Here is a 19755-nt window from a genome sequence, read left to right as displayed (position 1 = left end):
ATGTTAAGATGCTGCTTTGTTGTCTATTAAATCATTATCCTAATCCTTCACTGGCTCAAAATAGGAAAAGCCCCAAATAGAAAGGAAAGCAGTGGTATTCTGAGTTCTAGTACAATAATAGCACAGCATATTTATTAGCTAATACTATGTTTACATAAATGTTTGACAATGGAAAACTCCACTCTAACGGGAAACAAACATATAGAAGCATCTGCTAAGTACCAGGTCTGCAAAAAGAACAATTTCTGTTGTGGTACCTTATGCAGCAAATGTGCGGATGACCCTAGATTCAGGGCACTGTTTGGGTGGCTTTATATTCTTTAAAGCTGTTTTCCTTTCAAGAATCATGGACAAATTGCCAGCTGCACTTTTTGCCCTTGATAGGATTACTACTCTGTGTTAAGTTCACGTGCAGGGAGGCATTATACCAAAATTCACTATGATGAATGCTCAAGTCAGATAAAGACTAAATAGCAGAAATGTAGGGTGTAACCCTGAAACAAAATGAACACAGGATCCGAAAGTACCCACAACAGGAATTTAGAAACATCTATCAAAATTTTAAATGCACATATCCTTTGACTCAGCAGTTCATCTCCTAGGACCTTACCTTGCAGGTATTATGCAATAATGGATATACGAAGATGGACCCTCACTTTGTAGTAGAAAAAAAGGGAAATAACACAAATTCCCCTCAATGGGGGACTGGGGAAATCTTTATGGTATATCTACGCAACAGAAAACTATGAAGCTATTGGAGAAGAAGCTAAATCATTTTTATGTGTTGATATGTAAAGAAGCCACCATCCATTGTCAGGAAAAAAACACATGCTGAACAATATGTATAAAAAGCCCATTGATGTAAAAATAATTTATACATTTATATAAGTTTGTATATGCCTATAAAATTTCTGAAAATTGATACTCATCAACAGTGGTTATTTGCGAGGCATGTGATCGGGGCTGGGGGTGGGGAGGAAGACTTCCTGATTCATTTTATCTTCTTCTATACTTCTCACCATCCACTTTTTAAACCATCCACTTGCATTACTTTTATAATTAAAACAATAGTTTGAAAATTCCCCAACATATCACAATTGCACATCAGGGATCAGCAAACGATAGCCCGAAGGCCAAATCTGGCCTGCTGCCTGTTTTTGTACAGCCCATAACCTAAAAATGATTTTTTTATGTTTCTAAATGGTTAAAAAGAGATAAGAAAAATAATATTTTTTAATATGTGAAATCATATGAAATTCAGATTTCAATGCCCATAAATAAAGGTTTATTGGAACACAGCTTATAATTATCTATGGCTGCTTTGAGCCACAGTGGCAGAGTTGAGTACTTGTGACAGAGACTGTATGACCCACAAAGCCCAAAATAATTACTATCTGGTCATTTACAGAAGTTCATCAACTTCTGGTCCAGAGCACTGCTTCTCAAAATGTGGTACCTAGACCAGCATATCAACGCCACATGGGAAAAAATGCAAAATATTGGACCCCTTCTCAATTTACTTACTCAAACTTTGGCATGAGGCCAGCAATCTGTGCCTTCATGAGCCCTCAGGGTGATTCTCCTGCCCATTAAAGTATGAGAATTACTGGCCTAGAGTAACATTTCAGCTGTGAAACATAATAGAAACGTGAACTGCTGGTGAGTACTGGCCTCCAAAGTCAAGATCTCCAAGTGAACTGGAAAAAGGCATGGACACAAACAAACCCCAGTGGTCAGTGATTCAGTGTCCTAAGTTTCACTCAATTACATTCTTCCATAAAGTTGAATGTAATTGTGTTGAATCAAACTTCTAGAATCGTTTTGGTGTTATTTTAAACAATTCCAAATACTAGACAAAATGCAGCAATACCACTTCTTTTAAATATCAAAAGTTCTTTTAAATAGAGGCAGGTACATATTCCCTGAAGCTTGTATATTTCCCAGAAGACACCACCACCAGCTCTAGGACTGTCAACTGGTATATGGGGGCAGGGCATTTTCCTAGGAAAAGCAGATGGTTGGAAAGCAGAAGCTGGACTTTCATTTAGGCTCTATCACTCGGTAGCTGTATGGCCCTGATCAAGTTTCTTCTTTTGAGTCTCAGGTGGGAATTAATTAGAATATGTGAAAAAGTATGTGAAAACACTTTGCATTCTAATAAATGGTATTTCCTCAAGAACGCTTAAAAAGTAAAATGAGAAAGAAAATATGTGCTCCATTATAGCTTCTAATACTGAGCACTTACTATGTGTCAATTACTGTGCTAGGCTCTTTACATATGTTAGCTCCTGAATCTTAATGAGAACGCTATGCGTTGTGAACTGTTATTGCTCCATTTCACAGTTGAAGATACTGAGGCACCCAAAGGTAAGTAACTTCCCCAGGGACATGTAGTAAGTCCCAAAGCTGTGAGAAAGCAGATCAAGTTGCCTCCCCAAAATATATTATTTTTCTCATACACATGAAAAACATCCAGAAAACGTAAAGGCATTACAAAACTATTAAAAGGTACTACCATTAGGTTATTTTTTCCAAAAGTGGTTTTGGGTTGACCTAATCCATCCACTCTCTCAAGCCCTCCTCCCTTCGTTGACCAAACACAGGCTTCGGTGAGGTGGCTGACAGAAGTTGGCTGGCAGTCTAAGGATATGGAACAGAAAATCTGGATCCCAGCTAAAGCAAAGACTTAGGTGGAATCAACCGATGACTCCAGGCTCCCTAACTGCATCCCTAGATAGGATCACAGACAAGACACAAGGTTGTAAGTATTTCCCTTTGGAGGAAAGTATGCGTTATGATTGCTGTTCTGGTAACACTAACGGAATTAGTAACAATAATAATGTGGTTAACATTTAATGGCCACTTTCTTTAATGAAGTTCAGTGCTAGGTGCTCTACATACACGATCTTTTCCTTACCCATTCTGTCTGGTAGGCAGGCGGCTGTTGATGGCACCATTTTACAGATGAGGAACTAAGACTCACACCTCTAGTGGTCAATGGGGGGCCTAAGGCTCCACATCCCCTGCTACCAAACCAAGGGCTGTGTCTGCCATTCCTAGATGCCTTTCTATAGTGTGCAGGGGCTCTAGTAGATAGCATGCTTTTCTTTTTTTCCTCAGGGATTAGATTTAAAGGAAAGTTTTTTTGAAAAATTATGAAAAAATAAACATGGGACCATCCAACATTTAGAATGAAGGTACTTTTCACGAAAATTCTTAGATCTGACCTAATTGGGAGGCATTGTAGTAGTGAAAATAGCATGAGCTTTGAAGTCAGACAGATCTGAGTTACCAGAATTTCTGCGCCCCACATTCTTCACCATTACATGGGAAGAACAGTGCTTTCCTCTACACTAGGCTGTTGTGAGCATGAGCTAACATATGTATGTAAATCATCTTAAAAAGCAGGTGTTCCATAAGCGTTAGTTTTTTTTCCTTTCCCTTCTCAAATCTGCAACATGTTTACCTGCAGGCCTCTAAATTTATTTATTATTTTATTCAACAACTACTTACTGAGCTCCTCCTATATGCCATGCTCTGGATGCAGACTGAACCAGGTGACAAAGTCCCCGCTCTCATGGAGCTTATATTCTGTGGCGGAACACAGACAACAAGCAAACCAACAAATACATTAGATTACATAAGATGGTGATATGCATGATGAAAAATGGGCCAGGGTGAGCAGCGGATGGCACCTTGGAACTATGGTTCTGCTCCTGGTCCCGCCAAAACCTAACTATGTGACCTCAAGTAGTAACAATAATAGTGAACATTGGTTGAGAGCTTCCTGGTGCCAAGCTCTATGCGGAGCACTTCAGACGTTGCCCACTGATACAGAAAGTCTTAAGAAAATGAGGGAGTTGTACTTTATGATCTTTGAGGTCTCCTTTAGCTCTGACATTTGTGCCTTCATTCAGCAGCATCTGATTGTCATGCTACAACCCAGGCAATGGGATGATGTAGACGCCGATCAATTTTAGGACGTATGAAGATTTTTTTCAATGCAGCTGATTACATGATAGAGAGATCATCTTTATCAGCATTATCAAGTTCAAGTACACAGTCATTACAGGGGGAATCTTTTTTATGTACTTAAACTTGAGGCACGAAGTCACCAGGCCTCTACTTGGATATCTGGCTGAGGCTTTTGAGACATTAACTTTTAGAATGAACAGTGTTGCCAATGTACCTGTCCTGCCAAATGATAGGCTCACTGCCGAAAAGATGCAGGCACACCCACACATGACTTAAACACTGGGAACACAGCCTGAACATATCCAATCTGTTGACAATTACGGTTCTGCACTCTACTCAGAAATTCCACTTTCATATGATACTTTTTTATTTGAAGCAAAATCTTTTCTTTCAATCTGATAAAAGACACCCTATAAATGCTGTCACAAGGTAACAGGATAATAAGGTACCATACCGTGTTTATTTCACTAACTATTCATTACAAACTAGAAAAAAAAATCTACTGTTTTCACAGGTGAAATGAAGAAATGGGCTTAAGAAATACATGCCTTTAGAAGATAATGGTCCTCCAATTAATGTGGCAAAAAAAGAGGTGGGGCAAAATCCTCTATTTTGTTTATCATATTATAACTAATAAATAGTAGTTAACAAATTTTCTAAATGCAGAGTGAGTAAAATTAAAATCTCCAGTACCAATTATATTCAGGGTCGAAGGATAACCAAACTATAGTTACTGCTACATACTATTCTAGAAAAGGTTTGCTGAGTTTCCTTTGTATTTCCCTTCTTTATAAAAGCACTGCTTTGGGGGCGCCTGGGTGGCTCAGTCGGTTAAGCGGCCGACTTCGGCACAGGTCATGATCTCACGGTCCGTGAGTTTGAGCCCCGCGTCGGGCTCTGTGCTGACAGCTCAGAGCCTGGAGCCTGTTTCAGATTCTGTGTCTCCCTGTCTCTGACCCTCCCCCGTTCATGCTCTGTCTCTCTCTGTCTCAAAAATAAATAAACATTAAAAAAAATTTTTTAAAAATAAAATAAAAGCACTGCTTTGTACACTGGAAATTAGTACAATACAAACATTATGTTAATTATATCTCAAGTAAACAAAGAAACAAATAAGAGCACTGCTGATACCTTATCACAACTGCATCTAACTTTCCAACTTGCTACCGTCAATGTTAGGGCTAATTTGATGCACAACATCCATCATCAGAGGCAGGGACACCAGCCAGGTTTCCATCAGTCACAGGACTGGCCTCTCTGCCTCTGGGGCACCACCATTTACCTAGGACGCATAGCACACCCCCTTTCGTTAAAGCTATTTTCAGGAAACAAGGTTCAGGTGTGTACTAATTATTGCAAGGGACAAGCTGACCAATCTGGGTTAAGGAGACACAAATTGAAAATCATCAGAAACCTCAGGAGAGGAGAGCCCCAGATCAGCAAGGAGCCGCTTTGGACTAGTTTGATCTTAAAAGAATGATCATAGTGAGTGTTGTTACTGTTGATTATGTAACAGAAACTCTATACAGGGTTCCCTTAGGCAGTACATCTATACGTTATTTGTTATAAATACCAGAATATTTACTGTTATCAAAGGTAATAGTAAGAATTATTTTCAGTGTCACAAAAATTCTATCAGCGTCTAGTTTCAGCTGAATGTCGAAAATTACAGGCAACTGCTTCTGTCACTCCATGGAGGAGCACACTGTGCGGCCGGAGTGTCTTTTGAAATTGGTATATGTCCTCTGGGTAGTGCAGCACATTCTTCCTGTTTTAAATTTGTACTTGCAATGGAAATCTAAGTTATGGTTTTAAATATTTTCATATTTGGTAATAGCATCAATTTCTAAAAACTCCATTTTATTTCCCTTTACAGATGAAGTCTGAAAGGTGGGATTACAGAATTCGAGTATGATGGAGGCAGGAATTCATTTTAAATAACTAATGTTGCTGCATGCAACATGCCCTATATTTACTGGCCTCTTACTCAGGGTCCATTTTAATTGTTATCTGCTCATGCATTCTATACCACATAATGAAATGCTTCCATTTCACCCACTGAGCCCTGGGTTTTTCTGTGCACCTCTACTAATGACCCTTAATTAAGCCGATTTTATCCTTGAAAATGTGAGTTTTCTTCTGGCCAACAAGTATTTTTAGGGAAGAGGCCTGAATGAACTTTCAAAAAGACATTTAAAATGCTTATTATTTTAAGCAGCTGTAAAACTGAACAAAGTATATTTATTTGTACTCAAGTGGGGGCTACCAACACCTATATTTTTCATTGTATGCTTCCAGGGAAGCACTTTCACCCTGCAGCCAGCCATCAATCCTCTGTCATGTTACATTTCAGAGGTATTAAGTATCTGGCTAGAAAACAACACAATAAAGTAGCCTGTACTACTTTACATTAGTTAACAATGTCAACCAGAGATAATATGTAATTTAAAAGACACTCTGTAAAATGTCTTACTGAATATATTTTTTCATAATGATCAAATGCCAAAGTCTAGTAACAAAACTATTATTTATAGCATATCAACATCTAATTGATTTTACAAATGGAGGCAATTATTTTGGATGAAGGGGGGAATGCCTGCCAGATTTAAATGATTTATGATTACTAAGAGAGAAAACAATGTTTTGCTAATTCATTTTCAAATATGGCTCTTACAATCATTGATAATTTTAATTTTTAACCAAATGATTTGCTGAAATAATACAATGACTTACAAAAAAAAAAGTAACTTACATTGTGACAGCAAACTGAGATATTTTTTAACTGTTTAGAAATATTGCTTCCTACAGTAGGCTCGAAAGGGACTGTACCACAGAAATACATTTTCGAGGTGCTGATTTAGAGTCACAGAAAGATCACACTTCATGAACTCCAACCAATTACCTAGAGTAGGAGCACAGGCTTTTATAGCACTGTGTGCTTTAAGTCCAAAAGGGAACACTGCAAATGCATCCATGCCTTATATTTCTTGACCTAAAGCACTGACTGTCTGCTTGATAGGTTTGATAACTTGCACAGATGTTGTGAAAGGAAAATTAAATAGTCTGCATCACTTGATATAACTCGCATTGATTTTCCTAATCTAGTACTAAGATGTACATGTTTCAAAAGTAAATGAGAAAGATTGAAGGTTCCTTCCCATTTCAAGGAGACTATAAAGCAGACAAGAAGCTCACATTTCACAAGAAATAACCTGTGCATTTGTTGAAGAAAAAAAAAAATCAGCTAGGGGAATGCCCCAGGCTGAAGCAGATACTGATTGGGCAAAGCTAAAGGACAAGGGCCCTTGAAACTAAACAAAAGCAAATTCATTCTGTTGACAGATGTTGATTACATCAAAGCGACAGGAACTCCCCCAACTCCCAATTTTTTTTAAACAATTAATACCTCTCTACAGTTTACACAATAAGGACAAAGTAAGTTTCTAAACCAATCATAATAAACACTATTAAACTTGTTTTTTAAAAGTTTCAATTCAGTTGAAGACTGTTCTGCTGTGTTTTTTGCTATGGGCTTCCCCAAACAGTGGTTTATTCATTCCCATGGACACGTCTGGGGAGCCAAGCTGGCCATGCCATCAGCCCCTTCCTTCCAGGGGTTAACTGTTCTGGCTGCCAAATAAAATACAGAGTGAGCCATGTAATTATGGAGACAGTCAAAGGGCAGGCTCTATTTTGAAATCTATTTGCACAGACAAGGTCTTCCAATTGAGCTTACAGGAAACAAGCTGGTAAAGAGCCTCCTTTTCCCCAGATGCTTTCCACACTTTTTCTCCAATTCAGGAAATCATGGATATGGACACCATACACCACTGCTTCCTGGATTTCAAGCTAAGATGCCACTATAAGAAGTGTGGATCTGTTTTACAAAACTGTAAAAAAAAAAAACAAAACCTTGTTTTTTCCTTTTCTTTTGCCTAATTAACGGCATTTGGCAATAGCCTCCGGATGATAAAGCAACAGTGTTTATTAAACAACATTTCTAAAGAGGATGCAGGCCCAATTATGCAGGTGTTGGAAAACAGATTATTTACTTTAATGTTCAAAATAAAGCACAAAGTCAAGTCTAAAATATACTGGCATAGATACTTGTCTGAAATAAAGATTCTACTTAACATCCAATAGTGTGTCCTTGAAGTATGTTATAGCTAAGACTACTAACGCAGTAACAGATTTCACATGAATTAAAAAGAAATGTGTAAACTATTTTAAGTGAAAAAAAAAATCACAAATCACTTTATGCTGACACATAAACATTTGTCCTGGTTGCTTTAAAGCTCTAAATTTGCGATTGTTAGGAGGCTGCATCATGTCAGATGAAAACAGAACTGGGCCACTACTACCAATAAAAGTAAGCAAAGGAAGGAGAAATAGTAGCCTTCACAGGTACTAGCCTATGGATGTCAGAACTCACCCTCAAGCCATAAGCCAAAGCCCAGGAGTCCTGATTCTAGAGAAGATGAGCTAGAAAGTCAGCCACAGTGAGAGAGCACTTCTGGGGAAAGGAAGGGCGGTGGCCTGAGGGCACCCTCCTCCAATAATAACAACATTCAAGAATGATGCCCAGGTCACGGCAAAACATGACCTTCCCCAAGGCTCCATCAGGAAGTTGGCTCCATGCTACCTCCCTCCTCCTTTTAAAAAATTCAGCAATAGCAAATGATAGAGTATAACGACAATGACAAGCTCAGAAATGGGTTTGGGAAAACACTGCATTTTCTTCTTTACAAAAGCCAACTGGATGATATGTGATTATTCATTAAGGTATATACCACCAACACCCAGGAATATGTGACTGAAACGAAAAGCATTCCCCTCTTCTTGGGAGACAAACACACCCCCAACCTAGTCTGTAAACACATTATCAATAAACAAAACCTAGTTAATAGAGTAGACTTATGTTTGTGGGCCTAGAAAATAATTCCTTTGGGCTGGCCCAACCACAGGTGGGGGAGGGGAGTCAAAGATTAGAGTAAGAACTCAAAATCTAAAACTGAAAGATCATTTGGTGGATGAGTGGAAGTTACGTGGAAATGACTAATGTATAGAAGGAAATAGGGCTGTTGTGTGAATTTTCTCCATTTATGGTAAAAAATGTTTACTTCAAAATTTAAATCTAAATTCATTTTTAGAATCATACAATATTGAGTCACACTGCAATAGTATATGCTTAGAAAATCCCATTGTCTCTCAGCTAAAGTTTAGAGAAAAGCAGCTTTTTAGCACTTCAACAATACATATACTCAGGCAACTTCTTGGACAAAGAAATATTGTGTCTTTCCAGGGGAAATAAAGGAGCTGTTTATTAGGGCTGTGGTTAAAATGTAATAATTCATTCTAGTTGAGCCCTGTGGAAAATGTCATCAAAATATCATTTTCTTTGCCAGATTTTCTGGATGCCGTGATATCATTTAAATACAGAATAAAAGGCAAACTCTGATGAGAGTAGAAGTACAACACCAAAACGAACCAAAAGCAAATGTTCATTTCATCAAAGGAAGAGGAAAGAAATTCACACACTCCTGATACCCAGAGAATGTAACTCTTCTAGGTAGGTTAGTGCAGAACATCTGGCAAGCTTCAACCTTCCAAAATTTCTCAAAAGAAGCATTCCTATTACCACACAATTTGGTTACAGAAGAGGAACATAGAAAAATTCTATATTAAAGCACATAAATAAGAATCAGAAAGAGCAATTTCACAGAAATCACACATGGAATTCAACTTTAGAGAAAGTTCATATAAAAATATCATGAGTTTTAAAAAAATGATATAGTAAGAAAGTCCTTCTTTAATTAAAAAAATACTTTATAAATACTACTGTCATATAAAACACTACTCAAAATATTACTTATTTGGATAACAATACCCTTTAATAGAAGACGTTGGGACTTACAGTTTGTGATCAAAGGCACAACTTTACCATGAAAATTTTTCAATTGTATTAAAGCATTTGAAAAGAGTATAATTTTAGTCCTCATCTTACAATAGTGTCAACTGAATTCTATATGCAACATGCTCTAGTTATATTTTTGGGTGTATTTTTCTATCTTTTTATGAACCATTTAAAGTTATTTATGCAAACAACTGGTATAAAATAGCTCAGAGCTTTGACCAAAACTGCAGTATCAACACCAAAAAAAAAAAAAATTTTTTTTTACATCATAATATTTTTCTGAGAATGTTTCACTGTACAATTCCAAGTGAAAGGCATGAAATAAAAAGAAAACATTTAAATATAAATTCTACCATGGTATTTTGACAATTTGGGGAGTTTTGTTTCTGCTCTGTAACCAGGCAACAGGAGTGATAGGTATGTAGGTAGGTCAATAATCACAACCCAAAATGAGGAAGCTAAAGGTCCAGGAAAACAATATATTTCTAACCTCTGCAGTTGAGATTATATAGATTTAAGACAATAGAAGCCAAGATTACTCACCAAGGGGTTATTTTCACAAGAAAAAATGAAGAGAAAATAAACAGTAACCTCTTTACTAAAAGAAAAAGTTTGGACTGATGTAGTTATGCTGCCACAAATAGTTCTATATTCAATTAAACCGTACAGACTTAGTTAACCATGTGAATAATCACTCCACAGCTTTAGGCATGAATGCAAAAAGTGCAATGCATTAAAATGGTACAGGCTTAAAAGGAGTCCCACAGAAGCCTACTTACAAACTCTTGTCTTTTTTTTTTTTTTTATTTTAACGAATGCTCAACTATAAGACCATTATTTTTGTACTGAAGATTAAGATTAAAAATTAAAACTATCACATCACCCCTAACAAAACATGTATTCTATCTGTATTAAGCAGGCTGCTTTTCAATCTGAAAACAGTATTACTTGAAAACCTTAGCTGACCAAGATTATTCACATTTGGTGGAATGACAAATTCATGATCTCATTTTTACTTATTTATTTCATCTCATTTTTATTTTTTTTTTAAGTTTACTTATTTTGAGAGAGAGAGAGGGCATGAGGGGGGAGGGTCAGAGAGAGAGAGGGAGAGAGGGAGAATCCTAAGAGGGCTCTGTTCTGACAGTGAGGAGCCTGACGCAGGGCTCAAACCCACAAACTCATGAGATCATGACCTGAGCCAAAATCAAGAGTTGGACATTCAACCGACTGAGCCACCCAGGTACCCCCATCATCTCAGTTTTAGACTAACGTCTTCAATATAACCACAATACCAAAACATCTGATGTATACAATATTTGAAACATGTTTATTATCTAATGTGAGGTGTATTGAACATTTAGTGGAATGTTACAAAAAGAAAAACAACCCTAACATGCCTAAATAAAACACAGCCAATTTGGAGGTAAAAAGAAGTAAATACTATGGAACTTAAACATTTGAGGGACACCTGGGTAGCTTTGTTGTTAAGCATCCAACTCGATTTTGGCTTAAATCATGATCTCACATTTTGTGAGTTCAAGCCCTGTGTTGGGCTCTGCACTGACAGTGCGGAGCCTGTTTGGGATTCTCTCTTTCTGTCCTTCTGCTCTCACTCTGTCTCTCTCTCCCAAAATAAATAAACTTAAAAAAAATTTTAGGGGTGTATGGTTGGCTCAGCTGGTTAAGCATCTGACTCTTGGTTTCGGCTCAAGTCATGATCTCACGGTTTCGTGAGTTCAAGCCCCACGTCAGGCTCCATGCTGACAGTGTGGAGCCTGCTTGGGATTCTAGCTCCCTCTTTCTCTGCCCCTCCCCCACTCGTGCTGTCTTTGTCTCTCTCAAAATAAGTAAATAAACTTTAAAAAATTTTATATTTTGTTTGTGAATGCACGTGGCATTATATTTACTTGAGTTCTTGCTTAAATTGGTTTTCCTTCTTTGAGCAATAGTTGGTTCAGTTGGACAAGTCAGTGAAACACTCTAAGCCTTAGTTTCCTCATCCGGTAACAGGAACAGTAATACCTTCTTCACAGGGCTGCTTTGATAATTGTACGACATGAGGTATGGAAAGGGACACAAGGTAAGCACTTGATAAATTGCAATTGTGATCATAGGTTGTATGATGGAAGGAGGGCACTGTAAAATGGACTAATCAGTAGGTAGAAACCAGCCCGAATTTCAAAATGTGCTTTGGCCATTCACAAAGTATTCATAAGATCCTAGATTGGGTCTCAGAGCTGCTACTTAAAAACCACGCTATCCAGAGCACAGGGCCTCTCCTGCCTTCATTATAGGACCATCCTGACCATCAATGGGGGCTGCAGATGTATTAATACTTTACAAACCGGATAGCATCTCATGACTGTAGTGTATTGAGAGAAGAGTCAGACTCGCTAGGATGAATTATGCACAGCCTAATTTTGACATTTTTCTGAGAATTCTTGGTGAGGCCTTCCTTTCTAGAATCCTGATGGCTAATGGTGAAGTCTAAGGAAAATCTCTTTTTCCATTCAGAGGCATAAAAGACTCCAGCTTTTCTCAAGAATCATATCATTCCAAACACATTAGTCAGAATAGTTTTGATATCTGTGCAAAAGGTGAGATAGGAGAAATCATGTTTTAGAAAGATTCTACTTGGCATTGCAGACATTCCCTATAAAGCTCACTATTACAAACAATTTTAAGAGTGACAGCAGATGCTATTTTTTATTCTGTTACTAAACAGTGTTCAGTCCATACTGTGTTTATCCATAAATTGTTACATTGTCCTTGGTAAACTCAATCACTTAAAGTTTGTAAGATTTTCAATATATTTGTTTCAGTGTGCAACTATTTAATAGAAATATTCTAGAGCTCACCAAACCTTATTGTTTACTGTACCAAGAAGTCTTCTTTGCATAAAAATTCCTGTTTATTAAACAGTGATACAGGAAGAACTTATTTACATTTCAAGCACCACCAACATACATCATTTATGACAAAAAAGGCAAGCACTCCATAAGAAATGCTCAATCACTGTCAATCACAAACACCAAAATATACATAAACCAAAGCAAGCCATGTGAACTGTATTAAATTCAGCTACACACAGAATTACTAACCAAACAAACAAAAAAACAAATAATTATCAGTGACTCACAGACCTATTTACACAGTACACAAAATAACTTGGAAAGGTGTAACCATGGAAACCTAATAGCCTAAATTCAGTGCCTTTAAAATTTGCATTTATTTAAACACTGTGCAAATGATGTCCTTACAAAGTTTAAATATTGTAAAAGCAGTCAAAGCTTATCTTTGTTATCTGATCATTGATCAAAATAGTTTCAACTATAAATTAGCTGCTTTTAAAATTATTCAGGGACCAATTTAATGAAACCATGATAAAAATGTCAAACAATTTTTTAATTTTTCAATAAACTGTTATTTTCACAACCACTGATTAACAATTGAAAAAACTCAACTATACACAACAAATCTCATAAGAGTCAAATAATATTAAAATGTGCTTTGACATAAAGACTTTTCTTAAACTCACACTGTTGCATGCAACCACCCTCACTTCCTCTAATTAACTATAAAAGCAGAAATGCTATTAGCTGTTTCAGTTTACAGGTGATTTTCGCTGACAGTTACCATTTGAATAGTTTAATATTTAATGCTATAGTTAGTCATAATGTCTTATATTTTATTTTATAAGCTACATGAGTAAAACATTATTTTGTAGTTCACTGGCTCCCACACTCAAGATGTAATGTTCAGTGTGTATTTCATTATGTAGATGAGCACTGGATGTTGTTTGACATGATTTAAATGGGTCAACAGTATTTTCCTAGTCACATTAATCATTCGGACAGCTAGAATAAGAAAAAGGGCCTTGAAAACTAAAACTAGAGAATCTATTCACACAAATGACACTTACCATTGGCGGGTTATCTAGGATGTGGTTAAGCAGAAGGAAGAGTTACAGACTTTGAACACATGTTTCATTATTTATTCAGAAACCACTTCAAGACCTAGCTCCATTTTCAGAATCCAAGTGAACACCCACAGGGACAGATTTCTGAGATACCAAACTGTAATTTTTTTTTAAAAAAAGCATTAGATAGAAATCTATGAAAACTTCTTCATTTGAGAAGAATAAAATTTGGGGAGCCCAGCCACAAATGAGACTGGGCTTAAGGATAGTGTCAGGTGTATGGTGTCTATAAAAATATACCACAACACAAATGAGGACACTGCCCCCACTATGGACAATAATCCTGTCTTTACCTGCTGATGGCGCCTAGGAAGTGGAGAGGAGAAAAAGAAAAAGCAGAACCAGTTTTTAGAAATAGCTGCAAATCATTTTGTTCCAGCCCTGAGTCAAAAGGACCTGGTAAGGAACATGGAAATAATAGGTGTGAGCTCACCAACAACAACTCCACAGCCCCTTTGCCTTTCATTGTCATGACTGACCTTTACACTGGGTCTGACCGAGGGATGATTTGGTCTATGTGGCTATTCAGTGTGCCAGAATACTATTCTGGACAATCATCCTACTTTGTTCCATATGACCAAGTGCTTTCTAATAACAAGTATGGACGTGACATACAATCTTCCCAATGGAAGCTCCTTAGTGGGTCTTCAGCAGCTGTGAAGAAGACAGTGTCCAGCATTAATTTTTTCATTCCGAACCCACTTCTCAAAGGTCATCCTCTTGAGTGGATGTGCTCTGTCCTCTCCTGAAACCACACAGAATGAGCCATAGTCCATGGAAAGCCCATGTTTTGTTTTTCTTGTTATTTTTTGTTTTGTTTTTCTTACTATGAAAATGGTACGTGTGTGGTATTAATTATTTTTATAATATTAAAACAGCATAAACAGTAAAAGTTACGAACAGTAAAAAGCTTCCTGAGATGACCGCTGCAAACACACTTTAGAACATTTCTCAAAGTATTCATTAATATATTGCTATTACATTTCATATTAATGTATCATATTTTATAAATATTCAGTTTGTACATGTAGTTTTGTTAAGCTGCTTTTTGAAAGCAATTAATGTCTCTCTACAATATATGGAAGATATCCATCTTTAACAACAAATACAGAGCTACACAATTCTTTTTAGGCCTCTTGGGTTGTTTTATTTGTTTCATAGTATTCCTTTATATCAATGGGTAACATAGCACTTTTTTAAACCAGTGATGAGCATTTAGGTAATTTCTTTTTGTTTGTTTTTTTGTTTTTGTTTTTGTCTTGCATAATATGCTTTTTACAAATACAGTTGCACATGTGACCAATTATTCTTTTTAGCTTAAGTTCCTAGAAGCAGAATTCATAGGTTAAGAAATATGCAAAATTCTGCCATTTGCAAAACTGCTTTCCACATAATAGCAAGTTACATTCTCAGTGGTGCTTATCTCCCTACATCATCACCAATATTATTGTTAAAATCTTTGTCAATCTGATAAACAAAAAATGATATCTTGCTTTTACTTGTTTTTCCTCAGATACTATTAAGATCTCTTTATGTATCTATGTTCCTTTGTGAAATCTTATTTAGGCCTCTTGAGTTGTTTTTTACTTGACTGATTTTTAAGAGTGCTCTGTGAATAAGAAATATGAAACATTTGTGCACTCTATTGTTTCAAATTATTGTTTTCCATTTGCATTTCAACCTTGTTTAAAGTGTTTTTGGCCACATAATTGGACTTACATTGAATTTATGGATTAATCTAGGGAGAATCTGACTCTTTAAAATACTTAGTTGTCTTATTTAAGAGATGTCTGGGGGTGCCTGGGTGTCTCAGTTGGTTGAGCATCCAACTTCAGCTCAGGTCAGGATGTCCCGGTTCGTGGGTTCAAGCCCCGCATTGGGCTCTGTGCTGACAGCTCACAGCCTGGAGCCTGTTTCAGATTCTGTGTCTCCCTTTCTCTCCACCCCTCCTCCACTCACGGTGTCTCTGTCTCTCTTTCAAAAATAAACGTTACAATGTTAAAAAAAAAAAAAAAAAAGAGAGATGTCTTCATAGGTACTATAGGGTTTTTTTTTTTTTAATGTTTATTATTTTTTGGAGAGAGAGACAGAGAGAGAGAGAGCAAGCAGGAAGGGGCAGAGAGAGGGAGACACAGAATCGGAAGCAGGTTCCAGCCGTAGTCGGCCACCCACCGACTGAGCCACCCAGGCGCCCCAAGTACCACAGACTTTTTAAACATCCCTCAGTAGATGTCTAATGGTTTTTTTTTCATACAAGTCCTGTATATTTGTTATTATTTGTTTATTCCTAGGCTATTATAAATGGATTATAAATGCTATTATAAATGGATTTTTTCAAACTTTCTGCATAAATATAAGACAGCAATTTCTTTTTGTATAATAATTAAACTTATTTTTCTTTAAAAAGTTAAATTTAGGGAAACCTGGGTGGTTCAGTTGGTTAAGCAACCAACTTCAGCTTAGGTCATGATCTCGCAGTTCGTGAGTTCGAGCCCCATGTCAGGCTCTGTGCTGTCAGCTCAGAGTCTGGATCCTGCTTCGGATTCTCTGTCTCCCTCTCTCTCTGCCCCTCTCCTGCTCACACTCTATCTCTGTCTCTGTCTCTGTCTCTGTCTCTCTCTCTCTCAGGAATAAATAAACATTTAAAAAAAGTTTAAAGAGTTAAGTTAAAACAACTGACATACTCCAGTGTCATATTTTTATGTTCCTTAACATTTAAAAAAGTCATACATACAGACTCATACACTCATTTCATTGGAAAGAAGTGAGTTAGGCTGATGGGTTAACTAGACTTTTATTTCCATTATTGCCCATTCACATTTCTTACTCTGTCTCTCCCCCCACAAATACCCTCCCTCTTCCCAAATATGAAGTGCTGGACTGGTAGGCTAACAAGTGCTAAAAGTGCCAGTAAACTAAAAACATCAAAAAAAAAAAAAAAAAGGATAGACTTTTTTGGAAGGGTTTGATATTTAAAATATTTCCCCCGGGGAGCCTGGGTGGCTCAGTCGGTTAGGTGGCCGACTTCGGCTCAGGTCGTGATCTCGCGATCCGTGAGTTCAAGCCCCGCGTTGGGCTCTGTGCTGACAGCTCAGAGCCTGGAGCCTGTTTCGGATTCTGTGTCTCCCTCTCTCTGACCCTCCCCATTCATGCTCTGTCTCTCTCTGTCTCAAAAGTAAATAAACGTTAAAAAAAAATTAAAAAAAAAATATTTCCCCCAAAAAGCAATGACCTAATCATGGCAGGGAGGGAAGGGGTGGGGAAGAGTTTTTTAAGATTTAAATAAATCTACGTATCTATATTATTTATATATATATTGTCCATATTACTTATCTCATTTTATAGCTTAGTCTTGCTTTATTTTGAATTACATGTCTGGGTTATGCTGGAGTGACCATAAATCTTTTTAGTGCTGGGTTCTTATCTCGATTCAGCCCTTCCATAACTATAACTGTGCCCACAAGCATGCAAATACCTGAATGCATCAAGCAAGCAGCACAATTACAAACCTTCCCCTGGTCTTACAACAGTGAAAGAGGCCAGGAACTTTAAATAAAAATAAATTTAAAACTAATCTGCCAGGCACACCTGGGTGGCTCAGCTGGATAAGTGATTTCTTCTCTTGATTTCTTCTCAGGTCATGATCTCACAGTTCATGAATTCGAGGCCTGCGTTGGGCTCTGTGCTGACAGCACGGAGCCTGCTTGGGATTCTCTCTCTCCCTCCCCTGCTCATACTCTCTCTCTAAAAAAAATAAACATTAAAAAAAAAAGGCTAATCTGCCAGCCTTCTGAACAAGGATTCTGTTTAGCTCTAGTTACTAGGATCCTCTTGTATTTAGTTTGATGTCCCCCTGAGAAGAGCAATATGTCTTAGGGTTGTAGGAGAGGGACAAGAAGCGGGGAATCGTCTATTGCTTCCTTAAAGCAAATGTTCTCCTGATGCATTTTCCTTCATGAGTTTCAGAATACTACTTCCTACTCCACCTACAAGTTTGGAAAATCATTATGCTATACAGATGACAGAAAAAAATATGACTAGTTTTTTCCCATTACAAATATCTGATCTACAGGTAAGAGCATGAAGTTTATTGTGTGCTTTTCCCTATATTTAAAATTTTCAATAAAAAGTTTAAAAAGTATCTCATCCAGCACTAAAAAAAAAAATGTATCTTTCCTAAAGAACTCTAAGAAGTATGGGAAATGGAAGGGTTATTTTAAATCTAGATGCTGTGTATATGTGAAAAAACAAGCATTTACAATGAGCACTGACCTGCACTTGCTCCTGGGCTGTAAGCCAGGAACAGCTCTGGGACTAGTGCTTCTTGATGGTGGAACCGTCCAGTTATCCACACGTGTCTCATTTGCACTTCACAAACCACATGTGCTGCTGGGGAGTGATTCAAGGGTCCAGACCTTCAGCCGCTCACATACTATGCAAGTCAGACTCCTAAGAGTACACTCGAGCACAGAAGAAGAGCACAGGGCTGGGCACTTCATTGTTTCTGAGCACAGTGTGATGTAACATGCTGGCTGGGATCAGAAAAGTGTTTGGGGCGTGGCCATCGTGATGATGTACAGAGAGGCAAGAAGTCCTCATGGAAGTTCAACATGGGAAATTTTAGAGAAATACTGCAGAGTGAGGGAAGTTTTGTTCCCACCTTTGCCTTATAAAACCTTAGGCAGCAAGTAGATTTTTGCCCAGTGGTGTGGGGTCCCTCAGGTACTTATTTTGGACATAATATACAAAATAAGAAAGCTATATATCCTGTAAAGGGGGGTAGCAGTGGACTGACATGGACAGAATTTATACTTATAACTAATGTTTCATCATTACCAAATCTACTCTCAACTCCACTGTCACGACTAGATGATGCTGACTTCACTGAGTAATCTGAAAGATTAACAATATTTGGTTTTGGTGACTGCTAACTTCAGACCTCATAAATATTATGTAACTCTAGTCTTTTTGCCTCTAGCCAACCAGCCTGACTGCAATTTTCAGCCACAAGTGGCAAACTGACACTGAGAATTTATGGGCTCTGCTGTATTAGTAATGCACATTTCCTTTTGAATTATTCTAGCCTGTAGCCTGAAGCAGATTATTAATAATCATTCCTTTTGCCACGCAAGTCTGAAGATCTCCAAGTCATTCAGGAAGCTACATGAATACGTCTCAATGTTTTAAGTAGGCTGGTAAATAAAAGTCCATGTATGACAAATGAAAAGCAGATGAATTTTTTGCATCGCTATACTTTTTATTAAAGTTTATTTATTTTGAGAGAGAGAAAGCATGTGCGAGCACGGATGGGGGAGGGGCAAAAAGAGAGGAGGAGGAGGAGGAGGAGGAGGAGGAGGAGGAGGAGGAGGAGGAGGAGGAGGAGGAGAGAGAATCCCAAGTAGGCTCTGCGCTACCAGCATGGAGCTTGACTCGGGGGTTGAACCCATGGACCGTGAGATCATGACCTGAATTGAAATCAAGAGTTGGATGCTCAACCAACTGAAACACCCAGGTGCCCCTGTATTGATAGAATTTTTTTAACTATCTTAGCTAATCAAAATTTGGTCCCAGTGACAGTGTGTCCATAGAAAATGATTCCCTATCTTATTAGACATGGTTTTCACTTTATTATAAAAAGTGCTTATTATACAGTTTTCTTGAAGCAGTTTTTCTATACTCAGATAAATATGTGGTCTTAGCTGTTTGGAAAGCTGTTTATTTTCCTACATAAATAATGTAGCTAAATTCTCAGGCTAGCCCGTTTGCCTATAACCGAAGTCCTACACATTTGCAATGAAAACAAAAAACTAGAAACAATTCAGCTGCAAACACCTACTATTTTAGCTACATTATAGGTTTTCTGAGCCAGTCTGGGAAGGTTTCT

At 37.5% G+C, this 19755-nt stretch overlaps 1 protein-coding gene across 3 annotated transcripts in view; it reads right to left on the bottom strand.

Moving 5' to 3' along the window:
• Positions 1–19755, bottom strand: part of METAP1D (methionyl aminopeptidase type 1D, mitochondrial) — an 88354-nt gene that overhangs the window by 18160 nt on the left and 50439 nt on the right. The gene's annotated exons all lie outside the window — the stretch shown is intronic.

The sequence above is a fragment of the Panthera tigris genome, chromosome C1, assembly GCF_018350195.1.
Source record: "Panthera tigris isolate Pti1 chromosome C1, P.tigris_Pti1_mat1.1, whole genome shotgun sequence".
NCBI classification, from domain to species: domain Eukaryota; kingdom Metazoa; phylum Chordata; class Mammalia; order Carnivora; family Felidae; genus Panthera; species Panthera tigris.
Note: the sequence above shows the minus strand (reverse complement) of the source record. Positions and strands in the feature narration are given on the sequence as shown.